Source organism: Hyla sarda, chromosome 11 (assembly GCF_029499605.1).
Source record: "Hyla sarda isolate aHylSar1 chromosome 11, aHylSar1.hap1, whole genome shotgun sequence".
Lineage (NCBI taxonomy): Eukaryota > Metazoa > Chordata > Amphibia > Anura > Hylidae > Hyla > Hyla sarda.
This window is the reverse complement of record NC_079199.1, coordinates 39,891,814-39,915,168: the sequence shown is the minus strand read 5'-3', so window position 1 is coordinate 39,915,168 and position 23,355 is coordinate 39,891,814. Positions and strand designations below refer to the sequence as shown.

Sequence of the window (23,355 nt, the reverse complement as noted above, 5' to 3'; positions counted from 1 at the left end):
AAGAGGTAACAGGGGTGTAAAGGTATGACAGGGGTGACAAAGGGGTGTAGAGAGGTGTACAGGGGTGACAAGGGGTGTAGAGTGTGACAGAAGGGAGTTAGTTCAGTACCCCATCATTGTGCTGAGGGACCAGGGAGAATCCGGAGTCTGGAGCTGCCCCAAAGGAGGGAGGATACACGAGGATTGGAGCTGCAGCATCACCCGTCCCGGCACTGCACACAGATTTCTCTCCCACCCGTCCTTCATGAGACTCACATGTGCGCAGGCAGGGGCAGGATAATAAAAAAATGAGCGCCATATTTCCCACCAGAGTGTCCTTGCACCATGGTTGGGAATCACTGCCTCAATGTAATGTGTGCTGGACTCCCTGTGCAAGCAGGCGCAGCGGCCATGGCCAGTCCAGCCCTGGTCGCTGTGCCCCCTTGCAGCAGCACGCCTCAGGAGATTGCCTCACTCGTCTCATGGGGAACTACAGCCCTGGTTGCACCCAAAGCAGCGGAGCAGGACATCAGGAGAGCCTAGAAGCCTAGACTCTGGAGGAGACTGCACGGGGCAGATGCTATCATGTCAACTTCCGTGCTTCACTGCTCCTCCGGTCTGGGGACCTACTGCTATGGCCCATAGCAGTAGGTCCTGCCTCTGGTCCGTTAGAGCAGTGAAGCACCAAAGCAAACCAGTATATGGGCAGGGCAGTAAGTCTGTGAGGGCAGTCTACAACTATATAGTGGCACAGAGGGGGCCTACATCTACATGGGTGCACAGAATAGGACCGCGCAGACATTGCCCTGACCATAGACGGCAATGTCTGCAGAGCGGACTCTGCCTAAGGGTATATTTACACTGTGGAATTCCCGTGGAATTCCGTGAGCAGAATTCTGCGCTGTGAACATTATCATCAGTGTGAATGGGTCTTCCGTGAGACCTGTTCACGCTGCGGAATTTGACAGGCGGACAATTCCGCCGCTGAAATAGTTCAGCACAAAGAATGAACATGTTCATTCTTTGTGTGGAATTCCGCGAGTACTGCATAGCCATCAATGGTGACGGTGCAGTGCCCCATGGTCCTACCGCCAAAGTATCTTCAGCGGCGGCCGCCTGACAGAATCTGCTCATAGAATTCCACGAACAGAGATGCCGCAGTGTGAACATACCCTACAGAATGAACAAGACCATTCTTTTGGCAGCAGAGGGACATCTGCTGCTGTAATTCCATAGTGTGCACCGTGCAGCAGAATCCCATTACTGCTGCGTACAAAATTCCAATGAAAATTCCTAAGCGGAATTCTGCTCTGAAATTCCGTAGTGTGAACCTAGCCTTACAGTGGGGAAACTTTTCGGCATGTTAGTTCATACGGTCATTCCTTCCGCAGGGATATGCACAGAATCCATTGTGGCCCATAAGGATGACATTGTCCGTGCAGTCATAGGTTCCGTAATGTGAACGAACAAATGTATGAGATCAGTTATAGTGACATATGCATTATCATTCACTTGTTTAGAACATTTTTAGGAACATTTTCTATCACTAATAGGGGCCCTATTTTATCTTCTTCAAAATCTGATGACCCCTTGTTATCTATCTATCACATATCTAGCACATATCTATCTATCTATCTATCTATCTATCACATATCCTATCATATATCTATCTATCACATATCATATCATATATCTATCACATATCCTATCATATATCTATCACATATCTATCTATCTATCAAAATATCATATCACATATCTATCACATATATCATATATCTATCACATATCCTATCATATATCCTATCATATATCTATCACATATCTATCTATCTATCACATATCATATCACATATCTATCACATATCATATCATATATCTATCACATATCCTATCATATATCTATCACATATCCTATAATATATCTATCACATATCTATCTATCACATATCCTATAATATATCTATCACATATCCTATCATATATCTATCACATATCTATCTATCACATATCCTATAATATAATCTATCGCATATCCTATCATCTATCAATCACATATCCTATAATATATCTATCACATATCCTATCATCTATCTATCACATATCCTATAAATATATCTATCACATATCCTATAATATATCTATCACATATCCTATAATATATCAATCACATATCCTATAATATATCTATCACATATCCTATAATATATCTATCACATATCCTATAATATATCTATCACATATCCTATAATATATCTATCACATATCCTATCATCTATCTATCACATATCCTATAATATATCTATCACATATCCTATAATATATCTATCACATATCCTATCATCTATCTATCACATATCCTATAATATATCTATTACATATCCTATAATATATCTATCACATATCCTATAATATATCTATTACATATCCTATAATATATCTATCACATATCCTATCATCTATCTATCACATATCCTATCTAAGACGTGTGGTGGATACAGCACCAAAAAGCCGGAGACTCAATACTTGATGGAGAGTGACTTTATTAGCTCCCCAAAGCACATGAAGTATTGAGTCTACGGCTTTTTGGTTCTGTATCCACCACACGTCTTGTTGTCATTCCTGGATGATTACAGCTGCGGAGTCCAGTGCTGTCTCTCCAACACTTCTATCCTATCATCTATTTATCTATCCGTATATCTATATATCTATCCTATCATCTCTATCCATACATCTATCCATATATCTACGTATCTATCCTATCATCTATCCGTATATCTATCCTATCATCTATCCGTATATCTATGTATCTATCCTATCATCTATCCGTATATCTATGTATCTATCCTATCATCTCTATCCATACATCTATGTATCTATCCTATCATCTATTTATCTATCCGTATATCTATGTATCTATCCTATCATCTATCCGTATATCTATGTATCTATCCTATCATCTATCCGTATATCTACGTATCTATCCTATCATCTATCCGTATATCTACGTATCTATCCTATCATCTATCCGTATATCTACGTATCTATCCATATATCTATCCTATCATTTCTCCATATATCTATCCTATCATATATCCATATATCTATCCTATCATCTCTATCCATACATCTATGTATCTATCCTATCATCTATTTATCTATCCGTATATCTATATATCTATCCTATCATCTATCCATACATCTATGTATCTATCCTATCATCTCTATCCATACATCTATGTATCTATCTGTATATCTATGTATCTATCCTATCATCTATCCGTATATCTATGTATCTATCCATATATCTATCCTATCATCTCTATCCATACATCTATGTATCTATCCTATCATCTCTATCCATACATCTATGTATCTATCCGTATATCTATGTATCTATCCTATCATCTATCCGTATATCTATGTATCTATCCATATATCTATCCTATCATCTCTATCCATACATCTATGTATCTATCCTATCATCTCTATCCATACATCTATGTATCTATCCGTATATCTATGTATCTATCCTATCATCTATCCGTATATCTATGTATCTATCCATATATCTATCCTATCATCTCTATCCATACATCTATGTATCTATCCTATCATCTATCCGTATATCTATATATCTATCCTATCATCTCTATCCATATATCTATATATCTATCCTATCATCTATCCATATATCTACGTATCTATCCGTATATCTATATATCTATCCTATCATCTCTATCCATACATCTATGTATCTATCCTATCATCTATCCATACATCTATGTATCTATCCTATCATCTCTATCCATACATCTATGTATCTATCCGTATATCTATGTATCTATCCTATCATCTATCCGTATATCTATGTATCTATCCATATATCTATCCTATCATCTCTATCCATACATCTATGTATCTATCCTATCATCTATCCGTATATCTATATATCTATCCTATCATCTCTATCCATATATCTATATATCTATCCTATCATCTATCCATATATCTACGTATCTATCCGTATATCTATATATCTATCCTATCATCTCTATCCATATATCTATGTATCTGTCCTATCATCTATCCGTATATCTATGTATCTATCCGTATATCTATGTATCTATCCTATCATCTCTATCCATCTCATGTTATCTATGTAATCATATAATCCATCCTCTGTATCCGGAGCAGCACGTTCTCTGTCTAGTCCGGCGGTGACTTGGTTAAGGGGGCGGCTGCGGGACCACGTAGCGGCGGACGTGGTGCGGCCCCTCCCCGGCCTCTCCCTGCCGCCCTCCCCCTCCTCCTCCTCCCGTGCTGGGATCTGAGTGTGATCAGGGGACCGCCGCATCCAGCGCTCAGAAGGCCGGAGGGAGTGTGAGCAGCGGCGGTGGCCCAGGACAGGTGAGCGGGGATGGTAGTGTTAGGCCTCGGCTATGGGGCGTCCTCCTCACCGGTGCTGTGTGCGGGAGCGGCCTGTGAATGCTGCGGGAGGCCGGGGAAGGGCACGCGCTTCTCCGGGGATGGTGTAACCTCTGCGGGGGGAGGAGAAGGCGGCGGTCGGGCTGAGATTGAGCTGCGAGGCGGTGATCCCGGTGCCCTCCGTGCCGCCCGCACAGGCCTCCTACCAGGGATGGCACCCAGCTTCCTGCTGAGCCGTGATTTACCCCCTGCAGGAGCCTGGGAGCGCTGGGTGACCGCCCCCTTGCTGGAGCATGGGAGAGTTGGGTGACCACCCCCTTACTGGAGCATGATAGAGCTTGGTGACTGCCCCCTGCAGGAGCCTTGGACAGCTGGGTGACTGCCCCCTCCCTAACTGGATCCTGGGAGAGCTATTCGACCGCCCCCTGCAGAAGCCTGGGAGAGCTGTGTCATTGACCCCTGCATGAGCTGGCAGCCATGCTGGATGGTACCCAGCTTTTCCAGAAACAGAACGAAGAACCAACATGTTACTGATCTGTTCTATGATGGGTTTAGTTTGTCCCCATCTATATTGTCTCACATATATACATTTAGTGATGGCTCCGAACCTGTAACCTATAGTATTTCTGAGGGGGCACCTCTGAGGGGGCACGCCTCCCCTTTAGTCATTAGTGTCCCAATCATCCACAGGGGGCGCCACATGTGGCCATTATTATAAACTCGTGACCCCCGGCACAATAGCTTTGCCCCTTTATATTAGGTCAGGGCATACTTGGCATTGGCACAACAGCCACATTGTGGGCGCACAGTAGCTATTGGCATTCACACCTAAAGTGCCCCAGGGGTGCAGTGGACTATTATACAGGGAACACCCAGTATGCCTATAGTGCCAGAAATGCCCATTGGCACAGTTGAAATGGTCTTTAACCTGTGGCTTTCCAGCTGTTGTGAAGCTACAACTCTTAGCATGGCTGTGCGGTCATGCTGGGAGTTGCAGTGTTGCAACAGCTGAAGGCACACAGGTTGGTAATCTCTGCCCTGTCCTGTGGAGAGGGGATATGCGAGTTGGTTGGCTGGATAACCTCTTTAAGGCTAGGGTCACATGGTTCGGATCTGCCGATGATGGACCCTACAGGTAGGGTTGCCACCTTTCTTGGCAAAAAATAAATAAAAAAACCTGCCATGCTCATTTGCATAATTAATAAATATGTGTGACATCATAGGATACACATTTGCGGGGGAAATTTTGTCCTATTCTGACCCCTATTATTTCTCCTTATACGAGCCTGTATGAGGGATCATGTTTTGCGCCCCCGATTTGTAGTTTTTAGCAGGACCACTTTTATTTTGAGGTGACTTTTTGATCGCCTTTTTTTTTAATTTATTTTTTAAATTAAATTTGGAAGTTGCAGATAGTTACTAACTACAACTCCCAGCATGCCCTGATGCAGCCTGTGGCTCATCAGCTGCCCCAAACGAAAACTACAACTCCCAGCATGTCCTGATACAGCCTGTGGCTCATCAGCTGCCGCAAACGAAAAAACTACAACTCCCAGCATGTTGGACTATATAGTAGTATATAGTATAGGTCAATGTTTCCCAACCAGGGTGCCTCCAGCTGTTGCAAAACTACAACTCCTAGCATGTTGGACTATATAGTAGTATATAGTGTAGGTCAATGTTTCCCAACCAGGGGTGCCTCCAGCTGTTGCAAAACTACAACTCCTAGCATGCCCGGACAGCCGTTGGCTGTCCGGGCATGCTGGAAGTTATAGTTTTGCAACAGCTGGAGGTGCTCTGGTTGGGAAACACTGGTATAGGTTATGGTGCAACATTCCAGGAGTTGGAGGATTGGTTGGATAAATACTGGTCATTGTATTGCCGGTATTTTTAATATAAAAATACCTTCAGGGTGGCCAAAATACCAGCCAGGTGGCGACCCTACCTACAGGGTGCCTGCGCCTAGCGGCAAGAGTTGCCTATAGCAACCAATCAGATCGCTTCTTTCATTTTTGAAAAGGCCTGTGAAAAATGCGATCTGATTGGTTGCCATGGGCAACTCATCTGCTTTTCCTCTGGACAGGTCTTGATTTCCCCTGTACGGTGCGAGTCGCCATGCGCAGTGTACTCGCACACATCGTCGCTGCTCTCGGCCTAGATCAGATCGCTGGTAGGTAACCCTGATCTGAAGAAGGGAAGGCTCCTCCCGAAATGCGTAATCCTGTCTTTTATTTTTGTTTAATAAACAGTCCTGCTGAGGACTACCTCAAACTACCTCTGGCATCCGCCTCATTCATCCATAAGAGTCTGCAGCGCCATAATCCAAGGGTTTTCTTCGTCACTTCTGTATATCTAGGAGCTTGGCGTTCATATCTGGCAGGGGCCCGGCTGGGTAATACTGCCTTTAAAGGGTTACTCCGCTCCCCAGTTCCTGGACACTGTGTGCGGGCTTCCGTGTTCACGCCCGCCCCTTCGTTACATCACGTCTCGTCATGTGACGTCACGTCCCGCCCCCTCAATGCATGTCTATGGGCTTTCATTGATGGGCCGGCCGTGACGGGGCGTGACGTAACGAGGGGGGCGGGCGTGAACGCGGAAGCCCGCACACAGGGGGTGTGACTTAACGAAGGGGCGGGCCTGTATACGGAAGCCCGCACACATCGTCCAGGGACTCAATGTCCCGGTATGAGGGGGAATTTTGCGGACGCTGGGGAGCGGAGTAACCCTTTAATGGGGTGTTTCAGTGCCATCCTCACTGCTCAAATGGTGGGCAGCCCTGGGGCATCCACACTACATAGTAAAAGGATCTGGTAGCAGGAGCCTCCATTCATAGAGGCCATGCCCCAAGTGAAGTGAATAGGAGCTGAGCTACAGTAACCCATCATGGCTGCTATACAATGAACAGAGCCGTCTGCGTAGGAGGGGTGTTCCTATACGGCAAGACTACAGCTCCCACCATGCCTTTATAGCTCGTGGTGGTCAGGACATGATTGGAGCTGTACTTTTTGCAACACTTGGATCAACGCCAGAGCCTTGGTGCTGTAGTCAGCTGTAGACGTGGGCATGGATACATCTGTCATGTAGTGTCACAAATGGCGCTGCAGGCGGCGGGTGCTACACTTGCAGCAGGATACGCTGTAGTGATGCTCAGCATGGAGAAGTGGGAAAACAATGGGACGCTGTCCTTATACCCCCACACAGGAACTTCCTGATAGTAAGAATAGGATTACACCGCTTCATTGTGCAATTGTTAAACTGGGGCAATGTTAACAGATGCTGAGACTCGCTCCCTTTACACCGTGGGAGATTTAAAGGGGTACTCCGGTTGAAAAAAAATTCTTTTTTAAATCAACTGGTGCCAGAAAGTTAAACATATTTGTAATTTACTTCTATTTAAGAATCTTAATTCTTTCCAGTAGTTATTAGCTGCTGTATGCTCCACATGAAGTTCTTTTTTTCATTTCTGTTCTGTCTGTCCACAGTGCTCTCTGCTGACACCTTGGTCTGTTTCAGGAACTGTCCAGAGTAGGAGCAAAGCCCCATAGGAAACCTCTCCTTCTCTGGACGGTCCCTAACATGGACAGAGGTGTCAGCAGAGAGCACTGTGGTCAGAAAGAAAGGAAATTCAAAAAGAAAAGATCTTCCTGTGGAGCATACAGCAGCTGACAAGTACTGGAAGGATTAAGATTTTTAAATAGAAGTAATTTATTTCTGTTTCACATTCTGGCACCAGTTGATTAAAAAAAAAAAAAAAAAAATGTTTTCTACCTTAGCACCCCTTTAAAGGTGATCTTGGGGGGTGTAACAGCTGGGCACCTGCAAACGCCAATACGGGGTCCATCTCTCTCCTCTGAGTGCTCTGGTCCCCCACAGAAGGTAGGGCCCAGAGCACTCAGAGGTAAGAGATGGGACTCATTCGGGTGATGATGGGGGGGGGGGGGACACTTATCCCCTTTCCTGTTGATAAGGAATACTTTTACATCCTAGTTTCTATCATTAGGCTTCTTTCACACTACAAAATTATCCGTTTTTAAACATCCGTACGAAGTTCCGTCTGAAAATCGGCTGAAAACGGCAGTAACAAAATCCTATACGGTCGTCAGAAAATCCTATTATAGTATATGGGATTTTTCTAACGACTAGGATTTTGTAATGGCCGTTTTCAGCTGATTTTCAGACAGAACTTCGTACTGATGTTAAACTGATAATTTTGTAGTGTGAAAGGGGCCTTAGGGGTCGGATCATAATAGGAAATTTTTGGGGTTGTGTGTGTATTTATTAATAATTCCCCTATTCTCTATAAAATACAGCCATTTCAGATGCCAATTGTGACGCCCTATTCTTCAACCTCTCCAGCTCTTGCAAAACTACAACATTCATTGTGCGCCGACACCTACAGGCTTTTAGCAGCTCTAAGACAGTCGTCTCCAATTATTGCAAAACTGCACCCGTCATGCCCTGATGACCGCAAGATGTTAGTAGGTATAAGATTGTAGACGACAACCTCCAGCTGTTGGGGCATGTTCAGAGTTGTAGTGTTGCAAAGTTTTTTGGCCACTATGGGGGGGAGATTTCTCAAAACCTGTGTAGAGTAAGAGTGGCACAGTTGCCCATAGCAACCAATCATATCGCTTCTTTCACTTTCAAGATGGCCTCTGAAAAATGAAAGCAGCAATATGGTTGCTATGGGCAACTGCACCACTCTTCCTCTACACAGGTTTTGAGAAATCCCCCCCCCCCCCCCCCCCCTGTGAGCATGCACAATGTTCTCGGTATGCTGGGATATGGAGGAAAGTGTCCGCACCCCCGACTACTACTCTATAGAGCTCATATATCATGTTTTTGGTGTACTCAACGTCTGCAGCATCTTCACTTTATAGGCTTTGCGTTCCTTATGGGTGCATCGTCTTTTGGGCTTCGTTCCTTCTTCCGTAGCATGTTGTCCCTAAGTAGGGAAGGGGTTAAGAGCATGGCCTCCTTCTGCACGGCGGCGTATTGTGACACAGTTACCTGTGCATTCATGGAAACATAATAAAATAGAGAGCTTTTGGTTCGGTAGTATTCCAAGGGTGATTTGTGGCAGCAGATTTTTGCATGCTGTCCCTTGGTAGTGGACCTCTGTGACTCTCTCTGTGATAGACCAGATGGCTCTACAACCAGGGTGCCTCCAGCTGTTGCAAAACTACAACTCCCAGCATGCACGAACAGCATCCAGGTTGGGAAACACTAGTCTGCATAGTATAGTATCATTATAGGTGAAGCCAAAAAGGTTTGGAGGTTCATATCTGTGGGGGGGAGAAAGGAATGATGTCTAAGGAGGGCATGGTCTCTTTAGTCATGGGAGGGTATACTTAAAGGAGTAGTCCAGTGGTAGGGGATACGTTTGAGATCGCGGGGGGTCCGACCGCTGGGGCCCCCGCAATCTCCTGTACGGAGCCCCGACAGCCCGCGGGCAGGGGGCGTGTCGACCTCCGCACGAAACGGCGGCCGACACGCCCCCTCAATACAACTCTATGGCAGAGCCGAAGCGCTGCGCTGCCTTCGGCAATCTCCGGCTCTGCCATAGAGATGTATTGAGGGGGCGTGTCGGCCGCCGCTTCGTGCGGAGGTCGACACCCGCTATCTGGCCGGAGAGCCGGGGCCCCGTACAGAGAGATCGCAGGGGACCCTAGCGGTCGAACCCCCCGCAATCTCAAACTTATCCCCTATCCTTAGGATAGGGGATATGTTTTTCACCACTCGACTACCCCTTTTTAAAGGGGGACACTTATCAAAACCTGTCCAAAGTAACAGTTGCTGAGTTGCCTATAGCAACCAATCAGATTGCTTCTTTCATTTGTCACAGGCCTTTAAAAAAAAAAAAAAAAAAAAAAAAAAATGAAAGAAACAATCTGGTTGCTAATTGCAATCTGGTTGCAAATTTTCCTCTGGACAGGTTTTGATCTCCCCAAAGTGTATAACAGTGTTTCCCCTACCAGGGTGCCTCCAGCAGTTGCAAAACTACAACTCCTAGCATGCCCGGACAGCCGTTGGCTGTCTGGGCATGCTGGGAGTTGTAGTTTTGCAGCAGCTGGGAAACGCTGGTCTATGGGCTGCTAGAATCTGCCCCATCAATGGACGGACATGGAGGGTACATTGCCCAAAATAGAGCCTTTGTTCTATAAGTAGATGGGCAAATGGCAGTGGGGCAGTTGACAGGACTATAATATGACTCCATTGGTGTGAACAGGTCGCACCCATGCCCTGATGTCTGAAGAGGCCCAAAAGCGTTTCGGCTATTTGAGCAAAATATGTCAGCTGAATACTTGTAATCCTCATACATGCACGCTCGGCATGGCAGAGCATGCATGCATTCTGAATGGGAGGAGGGAGGGGTAAGCTGCTTCCAGAATTCTCCCATCTACTTACCTTCCTGAGAACATAAGAATGTTGAAATGCATCATACCCAACCCTTCTCTCCCTCAATATCCTCCGTCGAGGGATAGTGCGGACGGAGGTCCCCATACATCTACCGGTCCTGTTGAAAGTGGCAGCTTTGGCCAACAAGCAGCAGCGTCAGTACGATGTGAGCTGTACACCATGTCACACAGGGCTTGTACGAGGGGCTGACATCTCCTTTTAAGATGTCTCGCTGTGACAGATTTGCTCTGTTTTGCAAAAATGTAATCTCTGAAGATGTTCCTTGAGAGCCGGATGGGAAAGCAAATCTGTAAATGCCATTAGATCGCCTGTGGTTTTGTGGGCCATGGCAGCCATGATCTAATAGGGGTATTTGAGGCCTCGGGCGTCTCCTTCCATGGTGCTCGCTCAGCCATCTGGTGCTTTAAAGGTTACTGAACCCAGACAATGTGTGCGAGCTGTGAGCCAGGACTGTGCGGCCGTCACTATTGCATCATCGTCCTCCTTCCTCTTAGGGTATCTGTATGGCTGCTTCCTGTTACAGCCTACGGTCCGGTTACCCTCTTAAGATGACGCATTTCTGGAATTGGAATGGAAATATCTTTTCTTCATAGTCCTTTTCAGGTCTAACATCTCCTCATATGAGCTTGCGGTTGAATTCCTAGTATAAAATTAAAAATTGTAGTTGTAGTTTTGCAACATCTGGAGGGCAACAGTTTGGAGACCACTGTACAGATGGGGAGGGATTTTTAAAGAGTATCGGTCATGATGTTCTTACATTTTATAATCCTCCCAGGTTGCTTCCCCATCATGATAAACCACCCCCTGCCTTTTTTATTATTTTTTAGTTTTCTACCTTGATATTGTTCTGTATATTCTGCTCAGTCTCAGTCAGATTCACAAACTGGGAAGGGGCGTTCACCAGCAGGCGTGATATCATCTGAAGCCATACAGGGGAGAACTTCCTCCCTCATTCTGCTACACACAGCCCAGAGCAGTTCAGTGTGAGATGAGCTATGATTGGCTAAGGCTGCACACACACCCCCTCAGCATTTCCTGATTTTGGACTTCTGCCAGGCCAGCAGGAGTCCAAAGTCTGTGCAAGAGATGGGGGAAATGTGCCCTGGGCAAGTAGGGAGACGCCTAGTGGCAGATTTTTTAAACACAAATAAAACATAGGAAACTTCTTTTTTTTTTGGTATTTTTTTTTATTTTTTTAAAACAAAGTACATTAGAATTTATTTACATAAGGAGTGCAATAGCAGAAATTAGTTTTAATGATAGTGCCCATTTAACATCTGGATATTATCTGTCTCCTTGTGAATAGGTTGTGTACCTATATGGTCTGTTGTTGGTCACAAGGGCAATGGTGATGCCCAATTTTCAGTTTATTCATGTATTTCCAGGAGGATTAATAGAGGAATGAAATTATTTGTTGTCGCCCAGTTTTCTCAAACACAACATGATTCCAGTGAGAACTCTATACAAGACAATTTAGGGTGTATTCACACAGATGTATAGGATTTGAAACTGTGTTCAGTCATTTAGTTCACATTGAAATCTGCAGCTTCAAATATATATTGCAGGTGTGAATACACATTTAGGGTACATTCACATGTACAGGATCTTCTGTATATTTTAGCATATTTTCTGCAGCTGATTTTGTTACCCACTGAAGTTAATGGGTAGCAAAATCAGCTGCACAAAATATGCAGCAAAAATATGCAGCAGATCTTGTACATGTGAACGTACCCTTAGGATATGTTCACACTTACAGGATCTGCTGCATATTTTGTGCAGCTGATTTTGTTACTCATTAAAAGTGTAGTCTAGTGAAAAATAACTTATCGCTCTATCCAAGGATAGGGTAAAAGTTTTATAGATCGCAAAGGGTCCGAGTGCTGGGACCCCCCACGATCTCCTGCACGGGGCCACGGCAGTTTGCCGGAAGCTGACATCCGACCCCAGCAGGAAGCCACGGCCGGAACACCCCCCTCCATGTATCTCTATGGGGTACATGGAGGGGCGTGTCGGCTGGCGCTCTGTGCAGGGTCGGCAGGCCTCCTTCCAGCCGACTGCCGGGACCCCATGTGCTCGTACCCCCTGTGATCTATAACTAACTTATCCCCTATCCCATAATGGGTGGCAAAAGCAACTGCAGAAAATATGCAGCAGATCCCGTGCATGTGAATGTACCGTTAGGCAATTTTTTGATATGGTTAAGCTTGTTAAAGGGGTTATCCCACAGGAGAAGTTATCAGTATGTGATCGGATAACATTGGCTGAATGGATTCAAGAGGATAGCCAAGTACCTTGCTGGACTATGTTTGAGATTTCCATATATCCATTTTAGTATAGTGGTAGTGAGCATGCTAGGCTGCTCCACAGAACCGACAGGACTCATGGTTATGGGGGTACCAACGATCAGACCTCCACCGATCACGTACTGATCACTGAATGAGAAAGACCCTTTAATATCTTAGAGTACTCCGTCCCTAGACATCTTATCCCCTTTGTGCAGTACCCGACATTTGTTTAGAATGCTTGGAGTGGGCAGCGGGGGTCGTGAAGTCACTGTCACGCCCCCCCCCTCGTGACATCACACCACGCCCCCTCAATGCAAGTCTATGGGAGGGGGCGTGGCGGCTGCCACGCCCCCTCCCATAGACTTGCATTGAGGGGGCGTGACAGTGACGTCACGAAGCCGGCCGCCTGCTCCAAGCGTTCAGAACAAAATGTTCCGAACACTGGGGCAGCGGAGTACCCTTAGCTTGACACTATCATGTACGCTTGTAAGTAAACCAGGCCATACGATTTTGCTCATCTTGACTGATCATGCATGGATGCTAATAGGGGAGAGGGAAGAAGACCACTGCCAGAAGAGTCCAACACACCCTGGGGGGAGATTTACCAAAACCTGTCTAGAGGAAGTTGCCCATAGCAACCAATCAGATCGCTTCTTTAATTTTCCAGAGGCCTTGTTAACAATGAGAAGTGGCAATCTGGTTGCTATGGGCAACTTTTCCTCCGGACAAGTTTTGATAAATTCCCCTCCCCCTCCCCTAATGCTTCTTTCCTCTATCATCTGCAGTTGGGATGCCCCCATACACATAATGGTCGCCTATTCCTAGCAGGTTCAGTCAACTTTAATCTAAGGGCCCTGTTAAACGGGGGGATTATGAGCCAAACAGGCCATCCTCACCCTCTGTAGTAAGGCTAGGTTCACACTAAGGCATTTCCGGACAGAGACATTCTGTTACGGAGATTCCGGAGTGCGCCCTGCGTCTACTGAGTCAGTCTGCTATAGTACAGCGCAGACACTGCCGCCCTCATAGACTGCAATGTCTTTGGCGTGGATCAGAATTTCCGGCCGATTATTCCTTATCTGAATTCTGGCGAGAAATTCGGTAGCACAGATCCTGTTTAGGGTGCGTTCACACGCTATTACTAGCAGTGGGTTTCCCGCTGCGAGTTACGATACCATTGATTTGAACGGGTCCGCAGACAGTCCGCAAATCTGAAACTATTGCGGACTTTCTGTTGACTCATTTAAATCAATGGTAGCGTAACTCGCAGCAGGATTCCCACAGCGGGAAACCCGCTGCTAGTAATAGCGTGTGAACGCACCCTTAAGGGTGGGTTCACACACTTTGTTTTTGCGGGTTTTCCGCTGCGTATTTGAAAGGGTGTGGTCTCTCATCGGCTATCCGCAGCAGATTTTCCACGGAGGAATTTTAAGCTGCAGGAAATCTGCCGCAAGCCCCATTGAAGTCAGTAGGGACTGCGGCGGATAAATTCCGCTATGGACAGCCGAGAAGAGCCCGCCCACTTTCAAATACGCAGCGGAAAACCCGCAAAAACAAAGAGCGTGTGTGAACGCACCCTAATAGGGGATAAACTGATTTCCACAAGGAGACGCACAAAAGATTCAGCAATCCCGCCGGGCACTTGTGGCCTACCATGTGGCCTATGAGATTGGGGCTCCTTTTCAGGGCAGCTTGGGCTATCTAATGTGCCCCTTATGTGTATGTCTCATGTCACATAATCTGATCTTTATAGCCGATCAGCCCACCAGGGTTATTGCAAACACAGAATATTGTCCTAAGCTGATGTAAGATAGATATAGATCAGTGGTCACCAAATGGTGGACATCCAGCTGTTACAAATCTACAACTACCAGCATGCCCGGACAGCCAAAGGCATGCTGGCAGTTGTAGATTTGTAACAGCTGGAGGTCTACCATTTGGAGACCACTGACTTAGGTGGTGTTCAAAAACTGACACACAACTAATGTCTTGCCAGAGAATCCCTTCTGCCGTATAATCCTATTTCTGGTAGCGCACGGCACTGGCACGTCCCTGGGTAATCTCTTAAAGCCCTGATACCTATAGACTTACCTGTCCCTTTACATTATCTAACAATCTTTCTCTACTTTGACACTCCCAGGTGTGGCACACCCAGAGGAGTGTCTGCTGGGGGTAAAGTACAGAAGTGTTAGCTGACCTGTTGTTCTAGTTTTTTTTTTTCTTTCTTCTAATTGCTTTATGGTTGTCACCAGGCTTTCCCTGCATTCTGAATGGTAGACTTGTCTGGTTGTTAAAAACCCGACCTCCAATTCCCAAGGGTAACGTCTGTCTGGGCTACTTTGCAGGTTACAGTCTGGTTTCGCCCTTGGGTGACCTTTTATGTTCTGTTCCACCCAGACTGTATCCTACTGGGTCCATGTCAATTGGATAAAGTCAGGAGTTAATGGTAGATCTAATAGTATCCTAAATATTCTCATCTATCTTCGAAGGACAATGTGCGTGGACATAGGTCTGACCGCATCTTTATTCCACTGGGGGGGGGGGGGGAACACAGAACCCACGTTCTCGAGATAAGTTTTCCCCCGGAGCACCCCTTTAATTTTTTTTTTTTTTTTTAAATCAACTGGTGCCAGAAAGTTAAACAGATTTGTAAATTACTTCTATTAAAAAAATCTTAATCCTTCCAGTACTTATTAGCGGCTATATACTACAGAGGAAATTCTTTTCTTTTTTGAATTTCTTTTTTGTCTTGTCCACAAGGATCTCTGCTGACACCTGATGCCCGTGTCAGGAACTGTCCAGAGCAGGAGAAAATCCCCATAGCAAACCTATGCTGCTATGGACAGTTCTTTTCCACCGGAGTACCCCTTTAAAGCGTGCAAACACTTTGGGTATGTTCACACAGCGGAATGTCCGCACGGAAAATCTCTGTGAGGACATTCCCCTAACAGCGGAGTGCCGGCGCTAGGACTGCTCGGAAATGCGCCGTCTCATAGATGGCAATTAGAGATGAGCGAAGTTACAGTGATTCGATTCGTCACAAACTTCTCGGCTCGGTAGTTGCTGACTGTAGCCTGCATAAATGAGTTCAGCTTTCAGGTGCTTCGGAGGCTGGAAAAGGTGGATACAGTCCTAGGAGAGAGTCTCCAGCCCACCGGAGCACCTGAAAGCTGAACTAATTTATGCAGGCTAAAGTCAGCAACCGCCGAGCTGAGAAGTTCGTGACGAATCGAATCACTGTAACTTCGCTCATCTCTAATGGCAATGCATTTCCATGCGGACTCTGCAAAAAGAATAGACATGTATTCTTTCTGCAAACTCTGCAATCGGGATTTCTGCAGGAGAAACATCTACCGAAGAAATCCGCCATGTGCACAGTGCAGCAAAAAACCATTGATTCTGATGCTGCGAATGCGATCACACAATGGAATTCCGCACGGAAAATCCGTCCTTTGAACATATCCACATCAGCATAGTTCCATTGATATAGTCTGAACATACCCTTAAAGGGGTACTCTGGTGGAAACTAGAAGTTAAACAGATTTGTAAATGACTTTTTTTTATTTAAAAAATCTTTACCCTTCCAGTACTTTTTAGCAGCTGTATGCTACAGAGTTAATTCTTTTCTTTTTAAATTTCTTATTTGTCTTGTCCACAGTGCTCTCTGCTGACACCTCTGTCTGTCTGTATCAGGAACTGTCCAGAGCAGGAGAAAATCCCCATAGCAAACCTATGCTACTCTAGACAGTTCCTGACACGGACAGAGGTGTCAACAGAGAGCACTGTGGACAAGAAGGGTAAAGATTTTTTTTTTTTTTTTTTAATGGAAGTCATTTACAAATCTGTTTAACTTTCTGGCACCAGTTGATTTAAAAAAAAAAAAATTATAAATATGTTTTTCACCCGAGTACCCCTTTAACCCCTTAAGGACCAAGGGCGTACAGGTACGCCCTTGGTCCTGCTCTCCTGATATAACGCGGGGTTACACAGTAACCCCACGACATATCACGGCGGGCCCGGCGTCATAGTGAAGCCTCTAATAGCGCGCAGCGCCGCACGCTATTAACCCTTTAGCCGCACGCTCAGAGCTGAGCCGCGCGGCTAAAAGTGAAACCGAAAGTGGCCGGCTAGCTCAGTCGGGCTGTTCGGGATAGCCACGGCTAATCGCGGCATCCCGAACAGCTGACAGGACAGCGGGAGGGCCCCTACCTGCCTCCTCGCTGTCCGATCGCTGAATGACTGCTCAGTGCCTAAGATCCAGGCCTGAGCAGTCATGCTGCAGAATCGTTGATCACTGGTTTCTTATGAGAAACCAGTGATCAGCATAGAAGATCAGTGTGTGCAGTGTTATAGGTCCCTATGGGACCTATAACACTGCAAAAAAAAAGTGAATAAAGATCATTTAACTCCTCCCCTATTAAAAGTTTGAATCACCCCCCTTTTCCAATAAAAAAAATAACAGTGTAAATAAAAATAAACATATATGGTATCACCGCGTGCGGAAATGTCCGAATTATAAAAATATATCATTAATTAAACCGCTCGGTCAATGGCGTGCGCGCAAAAAAATTCCAAAGTCCAAAATAGTGCATTTTTGGTCACTTTTTATATCATTTAAATATGACGATCAATAAGTCCTATCAATGCACCGTTAAAAACTTCAGATCACGGCGCAAAAAATGAGTCCTCATTCCGCCCCATACACGGAAAAATAAAAAAGTTTTATAGGGGTCAGAAGATGCCAATTTTAAACGTATTAATTTTCCTGCATGTAGTTATGATTTTTTACAGAAGTAAGACAAAATCAAACCTGTATAAGTAGGGTATCATTTTAATCGTATGGACCTACAGAATAAAGATAAGGTGTCATTTTTACCGAAATATGTACTATGTAGAAACGGAAGCCCCCAAAAGTTACAAAACTGCGTTTTTTTTTTCAATTTTGTCGCACAATGATTTTTTTTTTCCGTTTCACCGTAGATTTTTGGGCAAAATGACTGACGTCATTACAAAGTAGAATTGGTGGCGCAAAAAATAAGCCATCATATGGATTTTTAGGTGCAAAATTTAGAGTTATGATTTTTTAAAGGCAAGGAGCAAAAAACGAAAATGCAAAAATGGAAAAACCCCCGGTCCTTAAGGGGTTAAAGTATGTTGTTTAAGAAGAAAAAAATTGTCGTTACTGAAATGGCTGAAAAGTTTTGATCGGCTGTAGTCTCTGTGCTGAGACTCCCACTGATCGGGAGACCCTGATCGGTCAAAACTTTCGACATTTCTCTGTAAGAGACGTTTTGCATAACCCTAATACTGTCAGGGTTTACAGAAGGGTTAAAATGCTATCAGTTTGAAAGAGCCGACGAGAGTAGCTATAGCACGTGCCCAAACCTTATGAATTTTACACCTCGGGCAACTTGGACATACGCGTCAGTAAGCATTCCTGCTCCCTTCTGTATGCTGGTCTGTGTACACATTGGCCTCCATATATACATATAGCAGTGGTCTTCAACCTGCAGACCTCCAGATGTTGCAAAACTACAACTCCCAGCATGCTGGGTGTTGTAGTTTTACAACATCTGGAGGTCCGCAGATTGAAGACCACTGCATAGGAGGTAATACTCATGTGTACGCGACGACGTGATGACGAGGAAGGAGAGCGCCGGCCATACAGGGGATCCCTGAACGGAGAAGACACCGAGGAGGCAGGTAATGTCCCTCCCGGTGTCCTGTAAGCACTAACCTGGCTATTCAATTGGGCTGTTCGGGACCGCCGCGGTGAAATCGCGGCGGTCCCGAACAGCCCGACTGAACAGGCGGGTTAGTGTCACTTTCCCTTCAGACGCGGCGGTCAACTTTGATCGCCGCGTCTGGAGGGTTAATACAGGGCATCACCGCGATCGGTGATGTCCTGTATTTGCCGCGGGTCCCGGCCGTTGATGGCCGCAGGGACCGCCGCGATAGGGGTGTATTCTCCGTATAAGTTTTGGGGAAGAAAAAGTGCGTCTTATACGCGAAAAATACGGTAAATTGTAAGTTTGTCTCTTTAGCTGTTTTAGGGATCTGTATGAATCTCTGCCAAAATGTTTTACTCCTTTCTATAACCTCAGTGCTTGTAAAACAACATAATGGGGTTGCAGTTTAGGCAATTTCCTTTTTTCGGTTTTATGACTGAAGGTATTAGATCAAATCAAATGAGCTCAGATTATTTTGTAGAATATATTCTTCTCTCTCTTATTTTCCACATTGTTACATGAGCAGTTTAAGAAAAAAAAAATGTTTTTTCCTGCTAGGAAAATGTTACCCGTCATTCCACCCTCTACCATTGCCGGCGGTGTTATGTGTTTTTAATTTTTTTTTCCAGCTGGCAAACTCTGCGCTACTTCTTATGCAGTGAAGTGCGCGCAACCTGAAACCACAAGATGCAATGATTGTTCTTACTGGAACAGAGTAAACACTTTGTGTAGTTTGGAGACGTAGGTAGATTTGCTCTGCCTGATCCCTGCGTTCACCCGTGGCTCTTTAAAGAGTGGATTACAGATTGGCGTAAATTGACATTAATCTGCGACCTGGTGCTGGGTGTTCACCTCTAAAGGTTGGCACTTTATAAGAGTCCTGAATGGATAGTCCCTCATACACTTAAAGGGGTCCTCCGCCCCTAGACATCTTATCCCCTATCCAAAGCATAGGGAATAAGATGTCTGATTGTGGGGGTCCCACCGCTGGGGACCCCCGCAATTTCCCTGCTGCACCCGGTGTTCGTTTAGAGCGTCGGGTGCAGCGCCAGAGGCTCATGACGTCACAGCCACACGATACTCGTGACCGTACGACCACGCCTCTCCCTTAGACTTGCATTGAGGGGGCGTGGCCGTGATGTGACAAGCCTCTGAACCACATCGGCAGTCATCCGGCATGGTTCGCTCCGTGCGTCGGATGTCTGGGGGTGGCCGCAGCCGGTATCGTGGGGGACCCCTGCGATCAGACATCTTATCCCCTATCCTTTGGCTAGGGAATAAGATGTCTAGGGGCGGAGTACCCCTTTTAAGAAAAAAAAGGACCAACTTATTGTCCGTCTATTGTGGGGGGTGGTGTCGACTCTCGTGAAGGATCTTGTAGAAATTCAGCTGCCTTTTCCTCTTGTTCTGAGAGGGGTAACTTTGAGCGTTCTTGTGTATGGAGGGATCAGTAGAAAGCTGCGAAAACCATGCAACCAAAAATGAGTCCTGGTAAATCCCCATGCAACATCCTCTGCACCCCTTATGCATATAACCTACTTGGTCTCATGCATCCTGACACAGACCTGCCACGCAGGCGGGTCAAAAGTTATGATCGGTCGGGGGTCTCCAAGTCAAGTCCCATGCCAAGTCCCATGCCACCGATCTCTAGATATATCCTGAAGAAGCGTGGTGGTCCATATCTGGGGGAGGAATGGTGTCTAAAGAGCGCATGGTCCTCATTGGAGGGCATGGTCTCCTAAGTCAAGGGAAGGTATACTTAGAGTCTATATCAGTGTTTGTCAGCCAGTGTGCCTCCAGCTGTTGCAAAACTACAATTCCAAGCATGCCCGGACAGCCAACGGCTGTCCGGGCATGCTTGGAATTGTAGTTTTGCAACAGCTGGATGCACACTGATTGGGAAGCTCTGGATTTGTAATAGAATATGCTATGAACAAAGGCAAGGTGTCCAGCGTGAGTATCAGAAAGCAGGATGTTTATTCCAATAAAAGCTACAAAGACCAGGAGAACATGACAAGGTGACGCTTTTCGGTCCTAAGACTGGACCTTAGTCATGTATGACTAAGGTCCAGTCTTGGGACCGAAACGCGTCACCCTGTCATGTTCTCCTGGTCTTTGTAGCTTTTATTGGAATAAACATCCTGCTTTTTGAGACTCGCGCTGGACACCTTGCCTTTGTTCGTTGATTCCAGTCGGTGCTGCCCACGCCGGTCCTGGCGCGACGGGCTGAGGGAGTGAGCTGGACAATAGACACTTTTGCTTGCAGAATATGCTATGCTATTTATTTTTATTTTTTTCCTGCCTATCTTTTACAAAGTATAAAATCATACGGAGATACAGTAGAGGCAGTGGGCTTGACCGTTAATAGAAAGGCACTTGGGATGCACCTCCTTTCGCAGCATATGCTAATAGAGTAGATTTCTCTGCACTATAGGCCCATCTGACACTGTGTAACACAGACTCAAAATTGTATCCATATTGCACTAGGATAATACCAGTCTAAAAATAGTCACCCAAACCTTCTAGTAGACAACCATCGGACATGTTGGATTTCATTTGCATATCCTTGGGGGGGGAAGAGAAGAGCTGCCACCAGTGGAGTCTGCTTACCCCTTTCTCCCTAGTCAATAAATATGACTTGTCATCTGGACGAAGGTTGTGCTGCTGTTCGTTCTTGCTAATGTTTTCTACATTGTTTAGATGCATGGAATATTGCTTGGTATATCCAGATTAAAAAAATTTGGAACCTCAGGGGGTTAACGGAGATGCTTATACTTTTACTGCATGGAAACTAAGTAAAATCAGTGGAAGTCATGATGTTCACTGCTTACTTGGGACGTCCCTACGGTTCTTTCATGCTGGAGTCATCAGGGCTTGTCTGACTGCACGCCCTTCTGGGGCAAAATCTGCTTTCTCATATACCTTGTTTGATGCTACTTGTTGAGTCACCGGCATTCGTCTCTTTAAAAGCTTCTGGAGAAGACCCACGTGGTGGGAAGTATGCAGCTGTGGGTGTCGGAGAAGGCATAGCTTGTTGAAAAGGTATTTCCAGGGAAGGGCCCGACAGGCAGGAACCTGCTGCAGAGCGCTATGGGTAACCTAGTTAGTCTGAATCCCGTGTACTGCGGCTGAAGTCACCTTGTCGATTCAGTGAGAAAGATCTGACTTTTTTTTTTTTTTTTATTATTATTATTATTATTATTATTTTTTTTTTTTTTTTTTACTGCAGTGTGGACCTTGTACCAATGGTAGGTAGCTCCAGCCTGGTACTGCCATGATGGCTGCTTGCCTGATACATTATAGCAGAGCTCCCCATCCTGTGGCTCGTAACCCATTAAGGACGCAGCCCTTTTTCACCTTAAGGACGCAGCCCTTTTTCACCTTAAGGACGCAGCCCTTTTTCACCTTAAGGGCGCAGCCCTTTTTCACCTTAAGGGCGCAGCCCTTTTTCACCTTAAGGGCGCAGCCCTTTTTCACCTTAAGGGCGCAGCCCTTTTTCGCAATTATGACCACCGTCGCTTTACGCATTAATAACTCTAAAACGCTTTTACTGAATATTCTGATTCTGAGATTTTTTCGTGACATATTCTACTTTATTTTGCTGGTAAATTTTCGTTGTCACTTGCATCCTTTTTTGGTGAAAAATCCCAAAATGTCATGAAATTTTTGAAAATTTTGCATTTTTCTAACTTTGAAGCTCTCTGCTTGTAAGGAAAATGGATATTCCAAATACATTTTATTTTTATTCACAAATACAATATGTCCACTTTACGTTGGCATCATAAAATGGACATGTTTTTACTTTTTGAAAAAATTAGAGGGCTTCAAAGTAGAGCAGCAATTTTCAAAAATTTTATGAAAATTGCAAAATCTTAAGGGACAGATGTTACAAAACTACAACTCCCAGCATGCCGGGGCAGTCTAGGCATGCTGAGTTGTAGTTTGGCAACATCTGGAGGGCTACCGTTTGGGCACCACTGTAACAGTGGTCTCCAAACTGTGACCCTCCAGATGTTGCAAAACCACAACTCCCAGCACGCTGGGAGTTGCAGTTCTGCCTTCCTAGTGGTTGCCACAGTAAAGATCGCTTTTCTTACGTCATAGCCCGCCCCTCATAATGTCACACCCCGCACCCTCAATGTAAGTCTATGGGAGGGGGCGTGACTAGCTGGGATAGTTTCACTTTCACTTTAGAAGCGGCGGTCAGCTTTGACCGCCTCTTCTAAAGGGTTAATACCGCACATTGCCGCGATCGGCGATGTGTGGTATTAGCCGCGGGTCCAGGCCGTTGATGAGCGCCAGGACCGACGTCCTGCGTCGTTAAAGGGGTGGGTACTCCGGTGGTAAATAATTTTCTTTTTTAAATCAACTGGTGGCAGAAAGTAAAACAGATTTGTAAATTACTTCTATTTAAAAATCTTACTCCTTCCAGTACTTATCAGCTGCTGTATGCTCCACAACAAGTTCTTTTCATTTTTAATTTATTTCCAGTCTGACCACAGTGCTCTCTGCTG

At 45.3% G+C, this 23,355-nt stretch overlaps 1 protein-coding gene across 7 annotated transcripts in view; it reads left to right on the top strand.

Moving 5' to 3' along the window:
* The first annotated feature begins 4,245 nt into the window (after positions 1 to 4,245).
* KTN1 (kinectin 1) overlaps positions 4,246 to 23,355 on the top strand; it is a 139,204-nt gene continuing 120,094 nt past the window's right edge. For all 7 annotated transcript variants that reach the window (XM_056547059.1, XM_056547054.1, XM_056547055.1 and 4 more), the window contains exon 1: positions 4,246 to 4,389. The gene's annotated coding sequence lies outside the window, so the exon portion shown is untranslated. The remainder of the gene's footprint in view (positions 4,390 to 23,355) is intronic.